This window comes from Nicotiana sylvestris, chromosome 8 (assembly GCF_000393655.2).
Source record: "Nicotiana sylvestris chromosome 8, ASM39365v2, whole genome shotgun sequence".
Classification (NCBI taxonomy): domain Eukaryota; kingdom Viridiplantae; phylum Streptophyta; class Magnoliopsida; order Solanales; family Solanaceae; genus Nicotiana; species Nicotiana sylvestris.
Window position 1 is genome coordinate 199104673 of NC_091064.1, and position 24464 is coordinate 199129136.

A 24464-nucleotide genomic window follows, 5' to 3' on the forward strand; every position below is an offset into this window, starting at 1 on the left:
ATGTGGAAGGGGCTATACGTTGTCAAGACTAAGAAGAAGGCTTGAAGAGTTGAATTTTTATCCATAAGGGAAGATGAAGTACTGACAATATAATTAGAATTGTAAACTAATAGTCAGTAAGTAGGATAGAAGTTTGAATGAAACGAGTCTGGGAGGATGTCCAGATTCAGTGTTTGTTTGTTTTGAGTTGTAATTTCGTGCTTGGTAATAAAATATGATAATTAACAACAACAAAAAAAATGATTGAGCAAAAAAAAACATTTTGATTTTAAAATCAAATTGGATACGAGTTATGACACAAAAGTATCTGCACAAATATAAAAATCGTCACAACAAGAAATTTGAGCATTTGCTTGAATATTTGTAATCCATCAACTAAAAACACGAAGAACAAATTTTGTTTTATTTATTTAAATTTCTCAATACTCCTTGAAGTAACTTCTAGAATCCATCTAATAAAACAAAATTAAAAACAATCAATAACCTTCATTTATTTATTTTTTCAACCAAAATAATCAAAAGATAAAACAGAACAATTTACAAAGCCATTCGCCGTTGGGTCAACTGAATCGTTCCGACATCTAATTCCCGATCCATGGAGGATGGTACAATCAACGGAGCACGACGTACAACAATTCAAAGCCAAGTCAGCGACCTTGTGAAGCTCAACGACGGAGGCAAGCTCTTTGAAACAACAGTATCAACACTTCGCTCTGGTGGACCAGATTCTCTCTTATCTGCCTTATCAAACCGGAATTCCGACGAACCGGTTTTCATCGACCGGGACCCAGAAATCTTCTCGGCTCTCTTAGCTCTTCTCCGGTCTAATCGTCTCCCTTCGACCGCAAAACGATTCTCCAATCAAGAGCTCATCGACGAAGCTGTTTACTACGGAATTGAATCACAGCTCAGATCCGCACTCGCTCAGAGTCAACTCAGTGGAATCGACGCGTCACTCTTTTCGACCATCCGCCCCTCGTCTGACGGCGTTGTAACGGACTTTAACGCCGTTGATTCTGACGGCTCCGTTTGGGTAGCTCATGGGGGCAGGTTTCGGTCTACGATTGGAGTTTGACCCATACCGAATCTATTCGGACCCATCTTGATTACATCAGCTCGATTCGGAAGGTTGGACCCGATTTGGCGGTTTTCGGGTCTGAATTCGAGTCGGGGCTCCATTTTTATAGGCTAATGGACGTAGAGTTGGGTCTGTCGAATGGACCGACACTGCGTTGACTCGCCGAACTCTGCGTTTGCGGCCTTCGAGTGTCAGCATAGAGAGAATTGTTTTGAGTATCGACTAGTGTACGATGAAAGCGGTTTCAGAGTTGGGAAGGCAATCTGGGAATTCGGCGAAGTCAACAGTCGTCGGAAAGTTGACTTTTTTGCCAGAGATTAATGCATTAGTTGGCGTTTCTGTAACCGCCGGAGCTTTTGGGTATTCGGGTTACGTGCCGTTGTGGGACCCCAGGTCAGGGGACGTTGTGTGGGAGACGAATGAACCCGAGTATAAAGGCAGAAAACTAGAATGAAAAGTTTATATATTTGATGAGTCTCCAATGGAGCTTATGTAGAAACGAAGTAACCAATTGTGCTAAGCTAACTCCTAGAAGGTAGTAAAATATAATCAGTACAAAAAATAAATTAACTATAAAAGCTAAAATTTAGTGGATACTAAACTGTAGCCTAAAATTACTGAACAAAGACTCATTCAAACCTAACAGCAGTAGTACTGTTACGCAACGCCTTCCTGATGTTCTTTGGAAGGGCAACGTAAGGCTAAGCAACCGATGTCAGTGCGGTTGCTGTCCGCCAATGAGGTCCCCTCCGCACACTAGACTAGGTTGTCAGTGCCGTGCGGGAAAACCAATATCATGAGCAATTGCGGAAGCTGAGAGAGAATTGAGTTTTGAATGATGATGATGATTTTATTGATGACTGAAATGCTAATTACAAAGATGCGGTATCGAGGGGGAGAGACACCAGAAAAATGCTTGCTTGAAAATGTTTGATTGTTTGATCCCCCTTAATAATGCTTAAAAAAAATAAACCAACATTACATGACTCGTCCTAATAAAGCTATAGAAGCACACTGAAATGGAAATGATGTAAACTAGCCTATGATTACAATGAAAAGGACTTAGTTTATTACAAGGTAGAACTAAATCTGATGGCAGCAACTTTGTCTTGCGGGTCAGGGTCTGCGCACGCGTTGCTGTGGGCGCGCGCGACACTTGCTGTGTTGGCCTGAGGCTAGGCGCTGGTGCTTGGCATCAGGGTCTGTGCACGAGGCGCTGCTGGAATAAGCCTGCAGCTGGGCGCTGGCGAGGCATCAGGATCTGCGCGCGCGGCATTGTCGGGGCGCACGACGCTGTTGTCATTGGCCAGCCACTGGGCGCTGGCGAGAGGCATCGGTGGGGCGACAAAGGCGCATGCGCGCTTGTCACTTGGCGCAGCCAAGACCACGGGGCCGACCATGGCGCTAGGCATTGTGAGGCTTGCTAGGCAGCCATGGGGCGTGTCTGGAAAGCAGCCCATGACATTCTCCCCCACCTGAGTTGGCGCCGTCCTCGGAGCCTTATGATGATGATGATGATGATGATGATGATGATGATGATGATGTTTTTGATGGTTGTTGGATGGGAGGTTTGCGCCCCTATGTTCTGTGAGCTTGTTGTTGTAGCGACGCAATGATTTCATGCGGCTGACATGGAAGACTGGATGGATCTTCCACCAGGATGGAGTTTTCACCTGGTATGTGGACTTCCCAATGCGTTTTTCAATGGGCAGGGGCCCGATGTATTTTTGTTGCAGGCGAGGGTCATGGGTCCTTTCTGCAAACAAGTACCGCTTTGGGATGCATAGCATTACTTTGTCCCCTGTTTGATGTTGGGCAAAGCAAAGCTTTTGTTCGGTGAACCTTTTTGCCCGCTCTTGGGCTTTGACGAGATAGATCCGCACTATCCCCATGTTGCACTCCCATTCGCTCGAGAAGTTGGCAGCTCGAGGAGATTTCGGCATGGTTGATGCATTCACCATTTGCGGGAGAAGCGGTTGTTGTCCGGTAACAATTTCAAAAGGGCTTTTGTTTGTATGATGGCTCTTTTGAGACTTGAAACACAGTTGAGCAGCATCCAGGAGCTTCACCCAATGCTTCTGTGATCCGGTTGCAAAGTTGCGGAGATATTCCTCCAGCATGTCATCGAACCGGTCTATCTGGCCATCCGATGGTGGATGGATGCCTGAGTTGTGACTCAATGTTGACCCAAAACACCTGAAGAGATGGGTCCAAAAGTTGCTAGTAAAGCGTGAGTCGCGCCTACTAACAATGTCTTTGGGCAGGCCCCAATGTTTGACAATGTGCGAGAAGAAGAGTCGAGTTGTATCTTCTGCTGATGCGTTTTGCGGGGCTGCTATGAAGGTTGCATAGTTTGAAAACTGATCTATGACAACCATGATGGATGAAAGATTACCGACTTGGGGCAATCCCGTGATGAATCTGAGGGAAACACTTTCCCATGGTCTCTGTGGGACATCTAATGGTTGCGAGGGTCCCGGCTGTGATGAGTGATCCGACTTGTCCTTGTGGCATGGCTGACAAGTCTTCACACGATGATGAGCGTCACCAGTCTTTTGAGGCCGATGACATGATGACTGATTGTTGCTGCGAAGGGTAGCCTGAACCTGAGGTTCATGTCTGTTGACTACCTTCTCCAACTGCATGGCCGAGATGTTTTCAGCGGCCATCTTTATGGGAAAGCATGGTATGGTGCAGGGCTTGGCCCCGTTTTCTCCCATCATCAGGAGCATGTTGGCATATGGTACCGGTATGGTGTTGGTTTGCCTCATGAACTCCAAACCCACTATGATGTCGAAGTCATCTATGATTGCGATGCGCAGGTCGATGCTTCCTTTGTATGGGCCAAGTTTCACTGGGACATTTGTAGCTGTTCCACCCAATGTCTGGGGTGGTGAGTTGATAGCCTTGACGCGGCATTTGCTCTTTTGCACAACAAGACCTAGGCGCTCTACTTGCGTTGATGACAAGTAGTTGTGGGTGGCACCCGTGTCTATCAATGCGTGAAGGGGCTTTCCGTTCACTTTCAATTCGACGAACATTAGGGTCCTCGCTTGTTTAGGAGGCCTCTCATCCATCTTTTCCTTCCCTTTCTTGGTGATTGGGACTGATGTTTTCTTAGGAGGACATGCACTGGTCCCCGCTAAGGCATGTGGGATAGAGCCAACAATTGCATTGAAGACGCCTACCTGGTCTTCTTTTGATGTGTCTGATGCGTCTGACTCATCCTCGACAGTCTGATGAGCATTGACCTTTATGTTTGGGCATTCATTGTTCCAGTGTGCCCCGCCGCAATAACGGCATTCTGAGGGAGGCTTTCTCCCCTGATTGTTGTTGATGGATGCAACACTGTTGCTGTTGGAGGGAGGAGTCTTAGTTTTGGATGCACTCCGATCTCCCCCACTTTTGCTTGGGCCACCATTGTTGGGATGGTTCCCGTTGAATCCCCCTCGGACAGACAGTTGGGGCCTGTCATTCTGAGTTCCCAAATGATAATCGCCAAGGCATTCTGCAGCTTGAATGGCCTTGGGCAGGGTGTCTACCCGTTGTCTCTGTAGTTCCATATGGGCATGAGGTTTCAAACCTTCTATGAATGCGAAGAGATTGTCTTTGTCCCCCATGTCGCGTATGTTTAGCATGAGTGCGGAGAATTCGCGCACGTACTCCCGCACTGATTTGGTGTGGCTGAGGTACCGTAGCTTTCTCCTTGCATTGTATTCCACATTTTTGGGGAAGAACTGCAGGCGTATGGCTACCTTCAATTCATCCCATGTCTGGAGAGTATCTTCACCGGCCTTGATGGCTTCGTATTTGACCCGCCACCAAAGTTTGGCATCGCCCTGAAGATACATGGCAGCAGTCGCTACCTTTTTGGATTCCTCCAAATGGCCCACGGCATCGAAGTATTGTTCGATGTCGAAGATGAAGTTTTCCACTTCTTTAGCATCCCGGGATCCGTCGTATGGCTTTGGCTCCGGTATCTTAAGCTTTTGTGGAATGGGGGTGAGGTTTGCTGCACCCCTGATGTGATGGTCGCCTTCTCGAAGTAGGCTCTGTAAGGCAGCATTGACAACGTTGAGCTTGTCAGTCAAGTCGTTTATGGTTTGCTGCATGGCAGTTAGTCTGTCTGCCTCATGTTGCTGATGGGCTAAATCGTCGGCACGCTCCTGTTGGAGGTCCTCAAATTTGCCATGAATATTGGCAGTTTCGATGGCTGCCGTTTGTCGGTCCTCGTCGGAGTCACGACTGATGTTTGCAATGTCATTTTCGGCCTGCCGCATTCGGCGGTCCAGGTCGTCCAACCTTTGTACTAGGTTGTTGTTTTGATCAGGCACCGTATCCATGATGGGTCGTAATCCGTCAGCCGTCTCTTCTAGGGATGCTAGATGCTCCCCATGATTCACCATGGTCAGAAATGGTGATGATGGCAAATGTGTTCCCTCGTCCGATGTCGAGCCTAGGCTCTGATACCAACTGTTACGCAACGCCTTCCTGATGTTCTTTGGAAGGGCAACGTAAGGCTAAGCAACCGATGTCAGAGCGGTTGCTGTCTGCCAATGAGGTCCCCTCCGCACGCTATACTAGGTTGTCAGTGTCGTGCGAGAAAACCAATGTCATGAGCAATTGCGGAAGCTGAGAGAGAATTGGGTTTTGAATGATGATGATGATTTTATTGATGACTGAAATGCTGATTACAAAGATGCGGTGTCGAGGGGGAGAGACACCAGAAAAATGCTTGCTTGAAAATGTTTGATTGTTTGGTCCCCCTTAATAATGCTTAAAAAAATAAACCAACATTACATGACTAGTCCTAATAAAGCTGTAGAAGCACACTGAAATGGAAATGATGTAAACTAGCCTATGATTACAATGAAAAGGACTTAGTTTATTACAAGGTAGAACTAAATCCGATGGCAGAAACTTTGTCTTGCGGGTCAGGGTCTGCGCGCGCGTTGCTGTGGGCGCGCGTGACACTTGCTGTGTTGGACCGAGGCTGGGCGCTGGTGCTTGGCATCAGGGTCTGTGCACGAGGCGCTGCTGGAATGGGCCTGCAGCTGGGCGCTGGCGAGGCATCAGGATCTACGCACGCGGCATTGTTAGGGCGCGCGGCGCTGTTGTCATTGGCCAGCCCTTGGGCGCTGGCGAGAGGCATCGGTGGGGCGACAGAGGCGCATGCGCGCTTGTCACTTGGCTCAGCCAAGACCACGGGGCCGACCATGGTGCTAGGCATTATGAGGCTTGCTAGGCCGCCATGGGGCGCAGCCAAGGGGTCATGGGGCGTGTCTGGAAAGCAGCCCATGACAGTACATGCGCTATTATGCCCCCTCAAGTTAGGCTTGAAGATACAACACGTAACTTGGGAAGCATGTGTTGGAAGGCCGGCTTGGATAATAGTTTGGTGAGTGGATCCGCAAGTTGATCCGCAGAGTGGATATGCGATATGCGGACTAGGCCAATGCGGACTTGGTTACGAACAAAGTGAAGATCAACCTCAAGGTGCTTCATTTTTGTATGATGTACTGGATTCTCAGCAATGTAAGTGACCCCAAGGTTATCACAAAGTATTGTAGGAGCAGCAGAGAGCGTCACATGAAGATCTTTGAGCAAGTGTGTGATCCAGTTTGTTTCAGACAAGGCAGAAGCAACGGCACGATACTCTGCCTCAGTTGAGGAGCAAGAGACAGTATGTTGCTTACGAGAACACTAGGAGATAGGCATCGTGCCTAGATAAACAATATAACCAGAGATGGAGCGGCGATCATTGATATCACCTGCCCAATCGGCATCAGCATATGTATACAGAGCAGTTGAAAGTTGTGGGGAAATACGAATACCATGTTGGGATGTTTCTTTAAGATACCGAAGGATCAGTTTAACTGCCTTCCAATTAATCGTGGAGGGAGAGGTGTTGAACTGAGTTAGCTTGTTTACCGAATAGGCGATGTCAGGTCGGGTAAACGAAAGGTACTGAAGCTTACCAAACACAGATCTGTACTCTTTGCCATTAGTTTTGGGTGCTCCGTCATCAAGCAGTAGTTTCGTGGACGTGCTCATGGGTGACTGAACACCTTTGCAGTCTTGCATCTGAGTGTCATGTAACACCTCCTATATATACTTAGATTGACTGAGAAACAAACCGTCGGCATCTCTGTATACCTCAATGCCCAAGAAATAGTGCAGTAAGTCAAGATACTTTAGAGAAAACTTTTTCAAAAGAGAGGTAATTACATGTTGAATGAGTGTTTCATTACTGCCCGTGAGTACGAGGTCATCCACATATATCAGAACATAAATAGTAACTTCCAGATTGTGCAGAACAAAAAGAAAATTATCACACTACGACATTTGGAACCCCATTTGAATCAATGAATCAGTGAGTGCATCGTACTAGGCCTTAGGAGCTTGTCGAAGTCCATAAATGGCCTTCTTGAGATGGCAAACATAGTCAGGATGATCCAGGCTTTCGTAGCCGGGAGTTGTGACATATATACATCTTCATGAAACTTCCCTTGAAGAAATGCATTGTTGACATCTATCTGATGTAATGCCCAATTATTATGTACAGCAAGAGTGAGTACTGTCCGAAAGGTGCTGGGTTTAACAACAGGACTAAATGTCTTGTGAAAATCAACCCCAGGCCTTTGGGTGAACCCTTTTGCAACTAAACGTGCTTTGTACCTATCAATGGATCCATCAGAGTTAGTTTTCATTCTAAACAACCACTTACAAGGGACAACGTTTCTGGTGCGGTCTGGGGGAACTAATTCCCAAGTCTGGTTTTTCATCAATGCATCAAATTCAGCATTCATAGCGGCTCTCCAATTTGAATCTTTTTGTGCTTGCTTGTGAGTTACAGGTATTGGATATGTTCATAGCGGCTCTCCAATTTGAATATTTTTGAAGATGTTGTTTTCAGACCTCGTTACTACACGATTTGGCTCTATTTGTGGAACTTGAACAATGGGATCAGTGGGTCGGGACAAACTGTGTGATGAGTTTGGGCGACGCCAATAAATGTGAGTAATTGATGGTCGGCGACTGGAAGAGATAGGTTGAGTAGAGGGGGAAGGGGGTTGGCTCGGGAAGACGAAGTGGGGTTGTAGGTTTTCAGTAGCAGGTGATTGCTGTACAATAGAAGCAGAAGATAAAGAAGCAGTTTGAATGTTACCTGGGTCATGAGTTGCAGATTGATCTGGCTGTGGGTTGTTTCCCTGTGCGGCACGAAGTGAGCATACATCTTGGCGTGTATCTCGCATCAACGGAATAGTAGGGGGCAGCGGAGTTATAGTTGGATCAACTGTATTTAGTGGTTGACAGAAAATAGAAGGATTACTCTGATCTAAAAAAGTTTCCCAATGTAAAGATGAGAAGTTCTGTTTTAACTGAGAAAATATATTTTCAAATGGAAAAATATCTTCTAAAAATTTTACATCCCGCGATAGAAATATTTTAGAACTCGTGGGTTCAAAGCACTGATGCGAATGATGAGTGATGGAGAATCCTAGATAAACACAAGGTTTTGAATATGGTGCTAATTTATTTTGGGCATATGGTCGGAGCCATGGGTAGCAAAGACAACCAAACGTACGAAGAGAGTCATAAGCTGGTTTCTCATTGAGTAGAAATTTAAAAGGTGACTTGTTACCAAGTGTGCTTGTGGGTAGTCGGTTTACGAGATAGGCTGCATGATGGCAAGCAAATGTTCAAAAATTGGATGGTAAAGCAGCTTGATGAAGTAGCGTTTTGGCTGTCTCAATAAGGTGTCGATGACGTCTTTCAGCCATAGCAACCCTTTGAGGTATGTGTGGTGGAGAAACAAGGTGTTGTATACCATTGGAGTTGAGGTACGGTTCTATGATTTGATATTCTCCTCCTCCGTCAGTGTAAAGGGTGAGTATTTTGTGACCAAAATGTTTTTCAAGCACAAGATGTATGCTTTGGAAAATTTTTTGAACTTCACTTTTGTTTTTCATTGTGTATAACCAAATGTATTTGCTATACTGATCAACAAAACGACAATAGTATCTCTTTTTATCAATTGAAACCACTGGAGAGGGGCCCCATTGATCGCTGTAAATTGTTTCTAATGGATATTTGCTGCACAAGGTGTTTGCATAAAAGGGAAATCTGTGAACCTTATTGCAGCAACAAGAATTACAATAAGTAAATTTATCTTTCAAAGAATATGGAAGACTGGAACTATTTAAAATAGAAAATAAAACTCGAGAATGGGGGTGGCCCAATCTTTGATGCCACAGATGTAAGGAAGGGCCAGCAATGGCTACATTGATGGTAGGGCGAGACAGTGATAGTTATTCGTAGAGTCCTGCTTTATTCGGTCCGCACAGAAGAGGTGTTTCCGTAGTCAAATCCTTTACAAAAAAAATTTAAAGGAAAAATATCTATTGAGGTTAGGTTGTCTTTGCAAAACTGAGAAATAGAAATAAGCTTGCGCTTGATAGCTGGAGCACACAAAATATTAGAAAGTTTGAAGTCATTATTTGATGCATGTAAATGAGTAGTACCAGTTTGAGTAATTGGAATCCCATTACCATTACCCATTGTTACTTCCTCAATCCCTTTGAAGTCTTGAACATACTGAAGGGAAGTAGTGTCAGAAGTAATGTGATGAGAGACACCTGAGTCGAGAATCCAGGGGTCACTTGGTAGTGTTTGTGCAACAAATTTTGCCTTTGCTTCAAAGTGGTTATGGGAACATGAGAGACACACATTTGTTGTATGGCCAAAGCGATCACATAGTTGATAGCGAACCCGTGGGGGTTGAACAGATTGGTTAGGAAAGTTGCGCCAGTGTAGATTAGCGTTTTGATTGGACTGCCTATTTGGGGTACGCCAGTTGTTGTTATTGTTTGGTGGGCGTCGATTGTTGCATGGAGTTGGTGAAGAATTCATGACGCGTTGAGCCACAACTGATGTGACTTGTGTGGTAGTTTTCTTAAGGTCCTCATGTTTGAGAAATATCTCATGTTCAAGGAGCTTTTAAAGAAGTTCCTTATAACTGATTGGAGAGTCGTGTGCCCGTATGGCTGTGGAGATCTCACGAAACTCTGGGCCGAGTCCGCTCAGTATTTTCACCATAAGTTCTTCATTAGCGACAGGAGAACCTGATGTGGCAAGTTCATCAGAGTGAGATCGAATCTCTCGCAGGTATTCAGCAATCGATTTGGTGTCTTTGGTGAGCCGACTGAGATGGTGACGGAGACTAAAGATGCGAGTTTGTGATTTGTTCGCAAAGGAAGTATGGAGTTGATCCCAAGGCAGATTTAGAGTTGGCTGCAGAAGCGACAGTGGATGCAATGGTGGCATCAACAGAGACCATTAGAGCATTTTGGATCAGTTTATCTTGACGAAACCAATCCTTATACTCCAGATTGGGTGTCTCATGGCTGTTGGTGGTCACTGTTGTCGGAGGAGATGGCGTAGAGCCATCAAGATGACCATAGAGGTCATGACCATGGAGTAGCATGGCAATTTGGGCCTTCCATGTAGTGAAATTATGGTTGCCAGACAATTTAATGGGCAACTGAGATGATGGGTTGAATTGGATTAAATGTTTGAACACAGTGGTGTTGTCAGCATTAGCAACTGGTGTAGAGGAACCCATTTTTGCAGAGGAAAAAAAGAGAGGATTCGGATAGTTTACTCGTTAGAGTGTTGTTTTAGCTCTGAGACCATATGAAGGCAGAAAACTAGAATGAAAAGTTTGTATATTTGATGAGCCTCCAATGGAGTTTATATACAAAGGAAGTAACTAATTATGCTAAGCTAACTCCTAGAAGGTAGGAAAATATAACCAGTACAAAAAATAAATTAACTGTAAAAGCTAAAATCCAGTGGATACTAAACTGTAGCCTAAAGTTACTGAACAAAGACCCACTCAAACCTAACAGCAGTAGTACATGCGCTATTACCGGGTTGGGTCGGAGCAGCCGATTTGGTGATTCATTTGCTGACATTGACTTTGATCGGGACGAATTGACAGTGTTCAAGATATGTTCAAAGTCTGGTGATTTGGTAGTGGCTAATCTTCGTAAATTGAATGAAGATCCATGGGTGTATTTGGAAGAGAAAAATCCATGTATGAGGCATGTTGCAAGTGTTGAATATGTCAGAAGTTCATCCCACATCGGTGGGGGACTTCATTTGGGGGAAAATTTCACCCTATAAAAGAAGGCCTAATGTTTAGGATTTAAATACACATCTCATTTGCCTTCTCATCTTCTTAAGGAATTTGTATCTTCTCTCTTTAGTATTATTTCACTTGTATTTTTGGAGTGAAATAAAATATTGGTTGTGTCCAAGGAAGTAGGCAAAATTGGATGAACCTTGTAAATTCTGATATTCCTTTTATTGTTGCTTTATTGTCTTATTTATTATTTAGTGACTGCCATAATTTTTGGTATAGTAGTTGTGACTTATTCACACTATATACATTTGGCTTCCGCAACAATTGGTATCAGAGCCAAAGTACTGTCTAAATATGCTCTGTGGTTGCAGCATAGTCTAATCTTCCATATCAGAAAAGATTTATCTTGGTAACTGAGTCAAGGTTCTATCTGAGTATGCTCTGTGGTTGCAGCTTAGTCTGATTTTTCACACCTGAAAAGAAATAATATTGATTTGTGTCGTCAGCTATTAAATAATATTTGTGTCAAAGATGGGAGACAATAAACAAGAAGAATCTACATCAAGTGTCAACAATACGTCATCATTGGCATCTTCGCTTATGACAAGAATTGTGTCAAATGCGAAATTTGCGGTAGAAATTTTTGACGGGTCAGGACATTTTGGGATGTGGCAAGGCGAGGTTCTAGATGTCCTTTTTCAACAAGGGCTAGATCTTGCCATTGAAGAAAAAAGACCAGATGTTATTGGAGAAGAAGATTGGAGAATTATCAATCGTGTTGTTTGCGGTATCATTCGATCCTACCTTGCTAGAGAGCAGAAATATCCATACACAAAGGAAACTTCTACAAGTAAATTATGGAAAACACTAGAGGATAAATTTTTGAAGAAAAACAGTCAAAATAAATTATACATGAAGAAGAGATTGTTTCGCTTCACCTTTGTTCCTGGTACTACGATGAATGAACATATCACTAGTTTCAATAAGTTGGTCACAGATTTGCAAAATATGAATGCAACTTTTGATGATGGTGACTTGGCCTTGATGTTTTTGGGGTCACTTCCTGATGAGTACGAGCACCTTGAAACTACTCTACTCCATGGGAATGACAAAATTTCTCTCTGAGAAGTTTGTTCGACTTTGTACATCTATAAACAAAGAAAGGGAGAAAAACAGAAGGGTGGAGAAGGAGAAGCACTGGTTGTGAGGGGTCGTCCTCAAAATCAAACGATGACAAAGAAAGGAAGATCCAAGTCAAGATCTAGACCCAGAAAAGATGAATGTGCATTTTGTCGAGAAAAGGGGCACTGGAAGAAAGACTGTCCGATGATGAAGAATAAAGCCAAATATAACAATGGAAAGGCCATTATGGATTCAAATGTAGCTGATGGTGATGATTCATACTTCTCATTAGTTACAACAGAGTCATCAACATCATCAAACATACAGTTGATGGACTCGGCTTGTAGCTATGTGTCCCAACAGGGACTGGTTCGTGGATTTTCAAGAAGGAGAATATGGAGTCGTCCACACAGCGGATAACAACCCTCTTACCTCATATGGCATTGGTTCAACACGATTAAGGAACCGTGATGGAATGATCAGAACATTAACAGATGTTTGATATGTACCGGGTTTGAAGATAAATCTCATCTCTGTGGGAGCCCTAGAATCAAAAGGGTTCAAAATCATTACAGAAAATGGAGTGATGAGAGTATGTTCCGGTGCACTAGTGGTAATGAAGGACAATCGGAAGAACAATAACATGTACCGTTATCGCGGTAGTACAGTTATTGGGACAGCGACAGTAACATCCAGTGACGAAAAAGAGGTAGAAGCAACCAGGCTATGGCACATACGCTTGGGACATGCTGGAGGTAAATCCTTGAAAACTTTATCAGATCAAGGATTGTTAAAACGAGTAAAGGCTTGCAACTTGGAGTTTTGCGAGCATTGTGTCAAAAGGAAACATATAAGGGTTAAATTTGGTACAACGATCCATAATACTAAAGGCATTTTGGATTATGTACACTCTGATGTTTGGGGTCCTTCCAAAACACCTTCATTGGGCGGGAAGCACTATTTTGTAACCTTTGTTGATGATTTTTCCCGAAGAGTGTTCGTGTATACAATGAAGAGCAAAAATGAAGTGTTGAGAATTTTTCTCAAATGGAAAATTATGGTGGAGAATCAAACAGGCAGGAGGATCAAGTGTATTCGACAGACAATGGAGGTGAATACAAAGCCGATCATTTCAATAAGGTTTGTGAAAAAGATGGCATCATCCGACACTTCATTGTCAGACATACACCACAACAGAATGGAGTGACAGAACGTATGAACTGGACCTTATTGGAGAAGGTATGGTGTATGTTGTCTAATGCTGGATTGGGCAAAGAATTTTAGGCTGAGGCAGTTATATATGTATGCCACCTCATTAATCGTCTACCATCTGCTGCTATTGATGGCAAGACACCATTTGAAAAATGGTATGGAAATCCTGCTGTAGATTATGACTCTTTGCACGTGTTTGGCTCAACCATATATTATCATGTGACAGAGTCAAAATTGGATCCAAGAGCAAAGAAGGCAATTTTTATGGGGATTACTTTTGGAGTCAAAGGATATCGCTTATGGTGTCCTATGACAAAAAAGGTAATATTCAGTAGGGATGTTACCTTTGATGAATCTGCTATGGTAAATAAGGTAATAGAAGATACCAAACAAAATAAGGGTGCTTCTAAACAGGTGGAGTTTGAGGGAAAATTTATTTTTCCTACACAAGAAGCAGAGAAGGAAACAAATGAAGATTATCCTCTAGAAGAAGAGACAGTATAGAGGGAGATTCCAACTCATGAACCTCAACAACAACTTGAATCAATAGCAACCAGCAGGCAAAAAAGGACAATAACAAAATCTGTTTGTCTTATAGAGATGGTTGCTTGTGCCGCCTCAATTGTAGCTGATGATGTTCCTACGACTTATAAAGATGCAATCCAAAGTTCAGAAGAAGATAAGTGGACGATTGCTATGAATGATGAAATACAGTCCCTTCATCAGAATCATACATAGAGATTGGCCAATCTCCCGAAGGGAAAGAAAGCAATTGGGTGCAAATGGGTATTTGCAAAGAAAGAAGGATTTCCTAACCAAGAAGATGTTCGCTGCAAAGCAAAATTGTTGCCAAAAAATATGCTCAAAGGGAGGGAATTGATTATAATGAAGTGTTTTCTCCAGTTGTAAAACATTTCTCCATTAGAATTATGTTGGTTTTGGTAGCATAGTTGTATTTGGACTAGTTCAGATGGATGTAAAAATTGCGTTTTTACATGGAAACTTGGAGGAGGAAATCTACATGACTCAGCCAGAAGGATTCAAAGTTGCTGGAAAGGAAAATATGGTGTGCAAACTTGAAAAATCGTTATACGGATTGAAACAATCTTCTAGACAATGGTACAAATGATTTGACAAGTTTATGTTGCGGCAAGGGTACAAAAGAAGCAAATACGATCATTGTGTATATTTGCGCAAACTTAAAGATGGTTCCTTTATATATATTCTCCTATATGTTAATGATATGTTGATAGCTTCTGAGAATTCGGAAGAAATTGATAAGTTGAAGATTCAACTAAAAAAGGAGTTCGAGATGAAGGATCTAGGTGAGGCAAAGAAAATTCTTGGCATGGAGACAATAAGAGATAGACGTTCAAAGAAACTCTGTTTATCTCAAAAGAAATATTTGAAGAGAGTACTACAACGTTTTGGCATAGATGAGAAGACTAAGCCAGTTAGTACTCCGCTTGCTCCCCATTTTAAGCTAAGTACTACTATGTCACCAAAAGATGAAGCTGAATGGGAGTATATGTCAAGGGTACCATACGCAAATGTTGTTGGTAGCTTGATGTATGCAATGGTCTGTACGAGACCAGACATTTCACAAGTTAGTGGAGTTATTAGCAGATATATGCATAATCCAGGAAAGGAGCATTAGCAAGCTGTGAAGTGGATTCTACGGTATATTCATAATAATGTAGATGTTGGGTTAGTTTTTGAGCGGGAAGACAATCAATCTGTAGTTGGATATTGTGACTCAAATTTTGCGGGTGATCTGGACAAACGAAAATCAACTACTGGTTATGTGTTTACTTTTGCAAAGGCACCACTTAGTTGGAAGTCTACTTTGCAGTCAACAGTTGCTTTGTCTACAACAGAGGTAGAGTATATGGCTATTACAGAGGCTTTGAAGGAGGCAATTTGGCTTCAAGGGTTGCTAAAAGAGCTTGGCATTGGACAAAAAAGTATCACAATTTTTTGTGATAGTCAAAGTGCTATTCAATTAGCGAAGAACCAAGTTTATCATGCAAGGACGAAGTACATTGATGTTCGGTATCATTTTATACGAGAAATCATAGAAGAAGGTGGAATCACGGTGAAGAAAATTCATACTACGGAGAATCCTGCTGATATGCTGACAAAAGTGGTGACTGCGGTCAAGTTTCAACATTGTTTGGATTTGATCAACATTGTTGAACACTGAAGATTGAAGATGAAGACACAACCAAAATTTGTTATTAAAATAAAATTGAAGATGTGGAATTTTGCCAAGGTGGAAATTTGTTGAATATGTCAGAAGTTCATCCCACATCAGTGGGGGACTTCATTTGGGGGAGAGTTTCACCCTATAAAAGAAGGCCTAATATTTAGGATTTAAATACACCTCTCATTTGCCTTCTCATCTTCTTAAGTAATTTGTATCTTCTCTCTTTAGTATTATTTCACTTGTATTTTTGGAGTGGAATAAAATATTGGTTGTGTCCGAGGAAGTAGGCAAAATTGGCTGAACCTCGTAAATTCTGGTATTCCTTTTATTGTTGCTTTATTGTCTTATTTATTATTTAGTGGCTGCCATAATTTTTGGTATAGTAGTTGTGACTTATTCACACTATATACATTTGACTTCCGCAACAGCAAGTGGTGGAAGCAATATTTTACTTCACTGTTATAGAAAGGATGTGTTTGTCGGAAGAGGGGGAAAGTTGGAGGTTTGGTCAAGAATGGTGGAGAAAGAAAGTGATGTTGAGAGGTAAATGGTGTTGCATGGAGGGTTTTACAGGAGGAATTATATGGATAAAGTGGAAGATGCTGAAAGAGGGATCATAAAGAAGATTGAGGGAGCCAGTGATAGGCTGTTTGTTATTAGAGAAGATGTTGAGGGTATTGAGGTATGGCAAAGTTCTCTGTTTTCTGGTGTTGTTTTAAATTTGTGATCATCTAGAGCTGTGAGCTTTGCATCCTGTGTGAGCTCACATTGTTGGTTTCATGTCCGAATTGAGGAGATGCTTGCAATAGCTTGACGATTATAGTAAAGTTAGAAGCCGGCATGAGCTATTTTGAGATCGAGCATGGTAGTTGTTGTTTCTGTATCATTTTGAGCTGTCTAAATTGCAGTTTGTAATGATCATCAATGGGTTGCAGTAGGATTGCATCAGAAGGAGTATGTCGTCTATTGTGACAGTCAAAGTGCAATAGACCTTAGCAAGAACTCTATGTACCATGCAAGGACCAAACACATTGATGTGAGATATCATTGGATTCGAGAAATGGTAGATGATGAATCTCTAAAAGTCTTGAAGATTTCTACAAATGAGAATCCCGCAGATATGCTGACCAAGGTGGTACCAAGGAACAAGTTCGAGCTATGCAAAGAACTTGTCGGCATGCATTCAAACTAGAAGACAGTGCTACCTCCTCTGGATGAATGAGACTGGAGGGGGAGATTGATGATGTCCATCTCATTGAAGAAGTATTAGGCATGTGCCTAATAAGAGTTTTCTTTGGTTTGGTAGCCAACCTTGTTGACTTGGTTTGGTTGGTAGCCAACCTTGTTGAATTAGTTTGGTTTGGTAGCCAACCTTGTTGAATTTCTTTGGTTTGGTAGCCAACTTTGTTGAATTGTGAAAAGTGTGTGTAAATTGTCAAATATTGTAGGCTTTAGAGGGTGAAGCTTTGGCTATAAAAGGAGAGCTTCAACTCTCATTTCTACACACCAACAAAGAGAGAAAGAAAGAGTGAGGTTTCACAGACAAGGTATAAGAAAATAGTCTGTGAGGAAAATAGAGAGTGAGCGATATTGTAGTGAGGTGGGAATATCAAAAGAGGGTTATTTCTTTTGAGTGTTGTAGTGGTCTTTGGAGTATTTATCTCCGACCTACAAAGTGTAAAATTCCTTACTATAGTGATATCAGTTGCTCCTCTCGGGGTCGTGGTTTTTTCCCTTATTCAGAAGGGTTTTCCACGTAAAAATCTTGGTGTCATTGTTACTCTTTTATTCTTGTTAATTACCGTATCTCGGTGCTACATTATTATTCCGCTTTATTACCGTGAATATTATTTTGGTAAGGGGTTTATTCCCAACAACTGGTATCAGAGCACAGGTTCTGCTCGTTCACTGAAATACTATTCACTGTCGGTAGTACTATACTTGGTGAAAAATAAAAATGTCCGGAGTAAAGTACGAGGTAGCAAAATTCAACGGAGATAACGGTTTCTCAACATGGCAAAGAAGGATGAGAGATCTGCTCATCCAACAAGGATTACACAAGGTTCTAGATGTTGATTCCAAAAAGCCTGATACCATGAAAGCTGAGGATTGGGCTGACTTGGATGAAAGAGCTGCTAGTGCAATCAGGTTGCACTTATCAGATGATGTGGTAAATAACATCATTGATGAAGACACTGCACGTGGAATTTGGACAAGGTTGGAAAGCCTATACATGTCCAAAACGCTGACAAATAAATTGTACCTGAAGAAGCAGTTATACGCCCTACACATGAGTGAAGGTACGAATTTTTTGTCACATTTAAATGTGTTTAACGGACTAATCACACAGCTTGCCAACCTCGGAGTGAAAATCGAGGAAGAAGATAAAGCCATCTTGCTATTGAACTCGTTGCCATCTTCGTACGATAATTTGGCAACAACCATCCTGCACGGTAAGACTACTATTGAGTTGAAAGATGTCACATCGGCTCTTCTACTCAATGAGAAGATGAGAAAGAAGCCTGAAAATCAAGGACAGGCTCTCATCACAGAAGGTAGAGGCAGGAGTTATCAAAGGAGTTCGAACAACTATGGTAGATCCGGAGCTCGTGGGAAGTCAAAGAACCGATCCAAATCAAGAGTCAGAAATTGCTACAACTGTAATCAACCAGGTCACTTCAAAAGAGATTGCCCAAATCCAAGGAAGGGCAAAGGTGAAACCAGTGGCCAGAAGAATGACGACAACACAGCCGCCATGGTGCAAAATAATGATAATGTTGTCCTCTTTATAAATGAGGAAGAGGAATGCATGCACCTGTCAGGTCCAGAGTCGGAATGGGTGGTTGACACAGCGGCATCTCACCATGCCACACCGGTAAGAGATCTTTTTTGCAGATATGTAGCAGGTGATTTCGGCACAGTGAAAATGGGTAACACAAGTTACTCAAAGATTGCGGGGATTGGTGACATTTGTATCAAGACAAATGTCGGATGCACATTGGTTCTAAAGGATGTGCGGCATGTACCTGATTTGCGGATGAACTTGATCTCGGGAATTGCTTTAGACCGAGATGGATACGAGAGTTATTTTGCAAATCAAAAGTGGAGACTCACTAAGGGATCATTGGTGATTGCAAAGGGAGTTGCTCGTGGCACGTTGTACAGGACAAATGCAGAAATATGCCAAGGTGAATTGAACGCGGCACAAGATGAGATTTCTGTAGATTTGTGGCACAAAAGAATGGGTCATATGAGCGAGAAGGGATTGCAGATTCTTGCCAAGAAATCACTCATTTCTTATGCCAAAGGTACAACGGTAAAACCTTGTGACTACTGTTTATTTGGTAAGCAGCATAGAGTCTCATTTCAGACATCGTCTGAAAGAAAATTGAATATACTTGATTTAGTATATTCTGATGTTTGCGGCCCAATGGAAATTGAATCAATGGGCGGTAACAAATATTTTGTTACTTTTATTGATGATGCTTCACGAAAATTATGGGTTTATATTTTGAAAACCAAAGATCAGGTGTTTCAAGTTTTCCAGAAGTTTCATGCTCTAGTAGAAAGGGAGACGGGTCGAAAGCTAAAGCGTCTCCGAAGTGACAATGGAGGTGAGTACACTTCAAGGGAATTTGAAGAGTATTGTTCAAGTCATGGGATCAGACATGAAAAGACAGTTCCTGGAACCCCACAGCACAATGGCGTAGCCGAGAGGATGAACCGCACCATTGTGGAGAAGGTGAGAAGCATGCTCAGAATGGCTAAACTGCCTAAGTCATTCTGGGGTGAAGCAGTTCAGACAGCCTGTTACCTGATCAATAAGAGTCCATCAGTTCCGTTGGCGTTTGATATCCCAGAGAGAGTTTAGACCAACAAGGAGGTATCCTACTCGCATATGAAGGTGTTCGGTTGCAGAGCTTTTGCACATGTACCAAAAGAGCAGAGAATAAAGCTGGATGATAAATCTGTTCCCTGCATATTTATCGGATATGGAGATGAAGTATTCGGGTACATATTGTGGGATCCTGTAAAGAAGAAGGTTATCAGAAGCAGAGATGTAGTCTTCCGAGAAAGTGAAGTTGGAACTACTGACGATATGCTAGAAAAGGCGAAGAATGGTATAATTCCACCTTTTTACTATTCCTTCTACTTCTAACAATCCCACAAGTGCAGAAAGTACGACCGACAAGGTTGTCGAGCAGGGGGAGCAACCTGGTGAGGTTATTGAGCAGGGGGAGTAACTTGATGAAGGTGTCAAGGAAGTGGAGCACCCCACTCAGGGAGAAGAACAACCTCAACCTCTGAGGAGATCAGAGAGACCAAGGGTAGAGTCATGCAGGTAACCTTCCACAGAGTATGTCCTCATCAGTGATGAGGGGGAGCCAGAAAGTCTTAAGGAGGTGTTGTCCCATCTAGAAAAGAAGCAGTGGATGAAAGTTATGCAAGAAGAGATGGAATCTCTACAGAAAAATGGCTCTTACAAGTTGGTTGAACTTCCAAAGGGTAAAAGACCACTCAAATGCAAATGGGTCTTTAAACTCAAGAAAGATGAAAATGGCAAGCTGGTCAGATACAAAGCTCGATTGGTGGTTAAAGGCTTCGAACAGAAGAAATGTATTGATTTTGACGAAATTTTCTCACCTGTTGTCAAAATGACTTCTATTCAAACAATTTTGAGCTTAGCAGCTAGCCTAGATCCTGAAGTGGAGCAGTTGGATGTGAAAACTGCATTTCTTCATGGAGATTTGGAAGAGGAGATTTATATGGAGCAGCCAGAAGGATTTGAAGTAGCTATAAAGAAACACATGGTGTGAAAATTGAATAAGAGTTTTTATGGATTGAAGTAGGCACCAAGGCAGTGGTACATGAAGTTTGACTCATTCATGAAAAGTCAAACATACCTAAAGACCTATTCTGATCCATGTGTATACTTCAAAAGATTTTCTGAGAATAACTTTATTATATTGTTGTTGTATGTGGATGACATGTTAATTGTAGGAAAAGACAAGGGGCTGATAGCATAGTTGAAGGGAGATCTGTCCAAGTCATTTGATATAAAGGACTTGGGCCCAGCACAACAAATTCTAGGGATGAAGATAGTTCGAGAGAGAACAAGTAGAAAGTTGTGGCTATCTCAGGAGAAGTACATTGAACGTGTACTAGAACGATTCAACATGAAAAATGCTAAGCCAGTCAGCACACCTCTTGCTAGTCATCTAAAGTTGAGCAAAAAGATGTGTCCTACAACAATGGAAGAAAAAGGGAACATGGCTAGAGTACTTTATTCTTCAGCAGTCGGAAGCTTGATGTATGCAATGGTATGTACTAGACCTGATATTGCTCACGCAGTTGGTGTTGTCAGTAGGTTTCTTGAAAATACTGAAAAGGAATATTGGGAAGCAGTTAAGTGGATACTCAGGTACCTGAAAGGTACCACGGGAGATTGGTTGTGCTTTGGAGGATCTGATCCAATCTTGAAGGGCTATACAAATGTTGATATGGCAGGTGACATTGACAACAGAAAATCCACTACTGGATATTTGTTTACATTTTCAAGGGGAGCTATATCATGGCAGTCTAAGTTGCAGAAGTGTGTTGCACTTTCAACAACTGAAGCAGAGTACATTGCCGCTACAGAAACTGGCAAGGAGATGGTATGGCTCAAACGATTCCTTCAAGAGCTTGGACTGCATCAGAAGGAGTATGTCGTCTATTGTGACAGTCAAAGTGCAATAGACCTTAGCAAGAACTCTATGTACCATGCAAGGACCAAATACATTGATGTGAGATATCATTGGATTCCAGAAATGGTAAATGATGAATCTCTAAAAGTCTTGAAGATTTCTACAAGTGAGAATCTCGTAGATATGCCGACCAAGGTGGTACCAAGGAACAAGTTCGAGTTATGCGAAGAACTTGTCGGCATGCACTCAAACTAGAAGACAGTGCTACCTCCTCTAGACGAATGAGACTGGAGGGGGAGATTGATGATGTCCATCTCATTGAAGAAGTATTAGGCATGTGCCTAATAAAAGTTTCTTTGGTTTGGTAGCCAACCTTGTTGACTTGGTTTGGTTAGGTAGTCAACCTTGTTGAATTAGTTTGGTTTGATAGCCAACCTTGTTGAATTTCTTTGGTTTGGTAGCCAACTTTGTTGAATTGTGAAATTGTGTGTAAATTGTCAAATATTATAGGCTTTAGAGAGTGAAGCTTTGGCTTTAAAAGGAGAGCTTCAACTCTCATTTCTACACACCAACAAAGAGAGAAAGAAAGAGTGGGGTTTCACAGACAGGGTATAAGAAAATAGTCTGTGAGAAAAATAGAGAGTGAGCGATATTGTAGTGAGGTGGGAATATCAAAAGAGAGTTATTTCTTTTGAGTGTTGTAGTGGTCTTTGGAGTATTTTACTCGGACCTACAAAGTGTAAAATTCCTTACTATAGTGATATCAGTTGCTCCTCTCGGGGCCGTGGTTTTTTCCCTTATTAAAAGGGTTTTCCACGTAAAAATCTTGGTGTCATTGTTACTCTTTTATTCTTGTTAATTACCGTATCTCGGTGCTACATTATTATTCCGCTTTTATTACCGTAAATATTATTTCTGTGGGGGTTTATTCCTAACAGTATCAGAGGTATGCCTCTAACTTTTGCACTTGCTGTTTGTTTTCACGACTTAACTTGGTTGCTAAATTTCTGTATCATTTGGTTTGCCACATGTACACACAAGCTTGTAAATTTTTTCCTTAGTTTCATGCAAAATTCTACTTTGACAAGATTCATATTCTATTCATTGGAAAACAAGGTGCAAGGAGATTTGTAAGCATTGTATTCTATGTTTCAGTTGCTAATGATGGTTCATTTCTACACAGAATAACTCTTTTAGTTTGTGTGTCATTTCAAGTTAGAAATGGTCCCTATTCCTCTTATTTATACTTGTCAAACTCTCTAGTAGGTGGGTTTTTTCCTTTTCTCTAAGCAAGTAATAAGCTGATAAGCATGTTTATCAGTTTGGTCTTGCCATTTGCTGTAATTTAAGTGCTGGAGGAAACTTCCTGGGGTTATGTGGTGGAGTTGTTATACTATTAGGCAAGCAAAGGGGTGCCTTAAGCATATCAGAAACCATTTCACGTTATCATAGTATCCTGTTTAAAAAAGCTGTATATGCGAACACTGAAATTTTAATAAAGACACTGTAACCAGGGTCACTTGAATAAAGAAATAACTGCTACCATAATTAAGAAAATCAAATATAAGCTTAATTAATCACAAAATTGAAATCCCAAGACTATGGGAGGGGTAAGCGCTAGGCTGACCCCCCGGGGATCCCAAACATTAGAGAAAAAACACAAAAGAAAGAAAATCCCCTCCTAGAAAGTCCAAGGTTTCTAAGGGCAGACAGTTATACTAGTAAAAATAGAACTAGATGACTGAAGAGGAAATTGCTGGTGTTTTCGAACACCTTTCTATCTGTAGGAGAAGCTCCTAGCCTGACTGACCATTGGATAGAAACATGAATAACATAAATGAAACAAAAAGAGAAGGGCATTCAAGCAAGATGCGAGAACTTTAAGAAATCAACCAGCACATAGGCCGAGGAAATTATTTCAGCCTCAGCTTGAAGCTTGCTGATCTCCACGATATAGTCTGTCATGGACTGCTTAAGAAGGGAACTCTTTGTCTCTGAGTCATTCATTTCCCTCTCCAACTTGTTAATTTTCGATTCCAGAAGCGCCACCCTTTCATCAAACGTTGTTTTTCATTCACTCAGCTCTTCATCAGTGTCTAGCAATTCAAAAGTGAAAATATTTGAAAATGTCAGTTTTTACAAAAAGCACTTCCGTGGATAAACATGCACACATACACAAAATAAGAATTTACTTTAGGATATTAACAACATGAATTATGTTCAGCTTGATGTCTAATATGATTTGTGCATCACTTTGTGCCGAGAGAATAAAAAAAAAAATATATATATATATATATATATATATATATATCAGTATATTCCTTTTAGTAAACCTTCATTCTCCTCTGCAAGTGCTGCATACTGTTTTTCCTGTTCCTTGAACAATGTTTTCCTTTCAGCAGTTTTGGTGGCTATCTCTCGCTGCAATTGATGAAGGTCCTTTAAAGTTGCTTCAGTATGGTGTATCTTACTCTCTAGAGTCCGAATCTCTTTTTCAAGCTCCTCCATCTGACTTTTCAGTGACTCAGTTTTCTCTTTGTCTTGGGCAATGCAGCTAGATTAAAAGTCAAGATCAAATTACTATGTGTTTTAAAATGTAGCATTCGTTTAACTAGTGCAGTCCTCAACTAAAGTCAAAAACAGTATTGATATCAGAATTACAGGTTCACATTGCTCTATGGTTAGAGAACAACTATGATGAAAACAACATGGTATTAATATCTGGAAGATGACAGAAAATATAAGTGTGTATGTACATTTAGAAGCAACAACAAATCCCAAAACCAAGATTAAGCATTAAAGAAAACTTGAGTCAAAAGCTTTTACGCTGGCTCTCTACAATCCTTCTTGTTTCTAGTTGCATAGCTCAAAAGTTTTCACATACAGGAACAACGATCCCTAAGGAGAAGAATCTATCTGCTCACAGCAGAGTAAGAGGGGGGAGCAGGGAGCTGAAAGACAGAAGCAAAGTTTTGACATATATAACAAGCAGAGGTATATATTTCTGTTCAT

General features: G+C 41.7%; 1 pseudogene; it reads left to right on the forward strand.

The window, feature by feature from the left end:
* Nucleotides 1–348: 348 nt before the first annotated feature.
* LOC104217249 (protein ENDOPLASMIC RETICULUM-ARRESTED PEN3-like) lies at nucleotides 349–16492 on the forward strand (annotated as a pseudogene).
* The last annotated feature ends 7972 nt before the right edge of the window (nucleotides 16493–24464 follow it).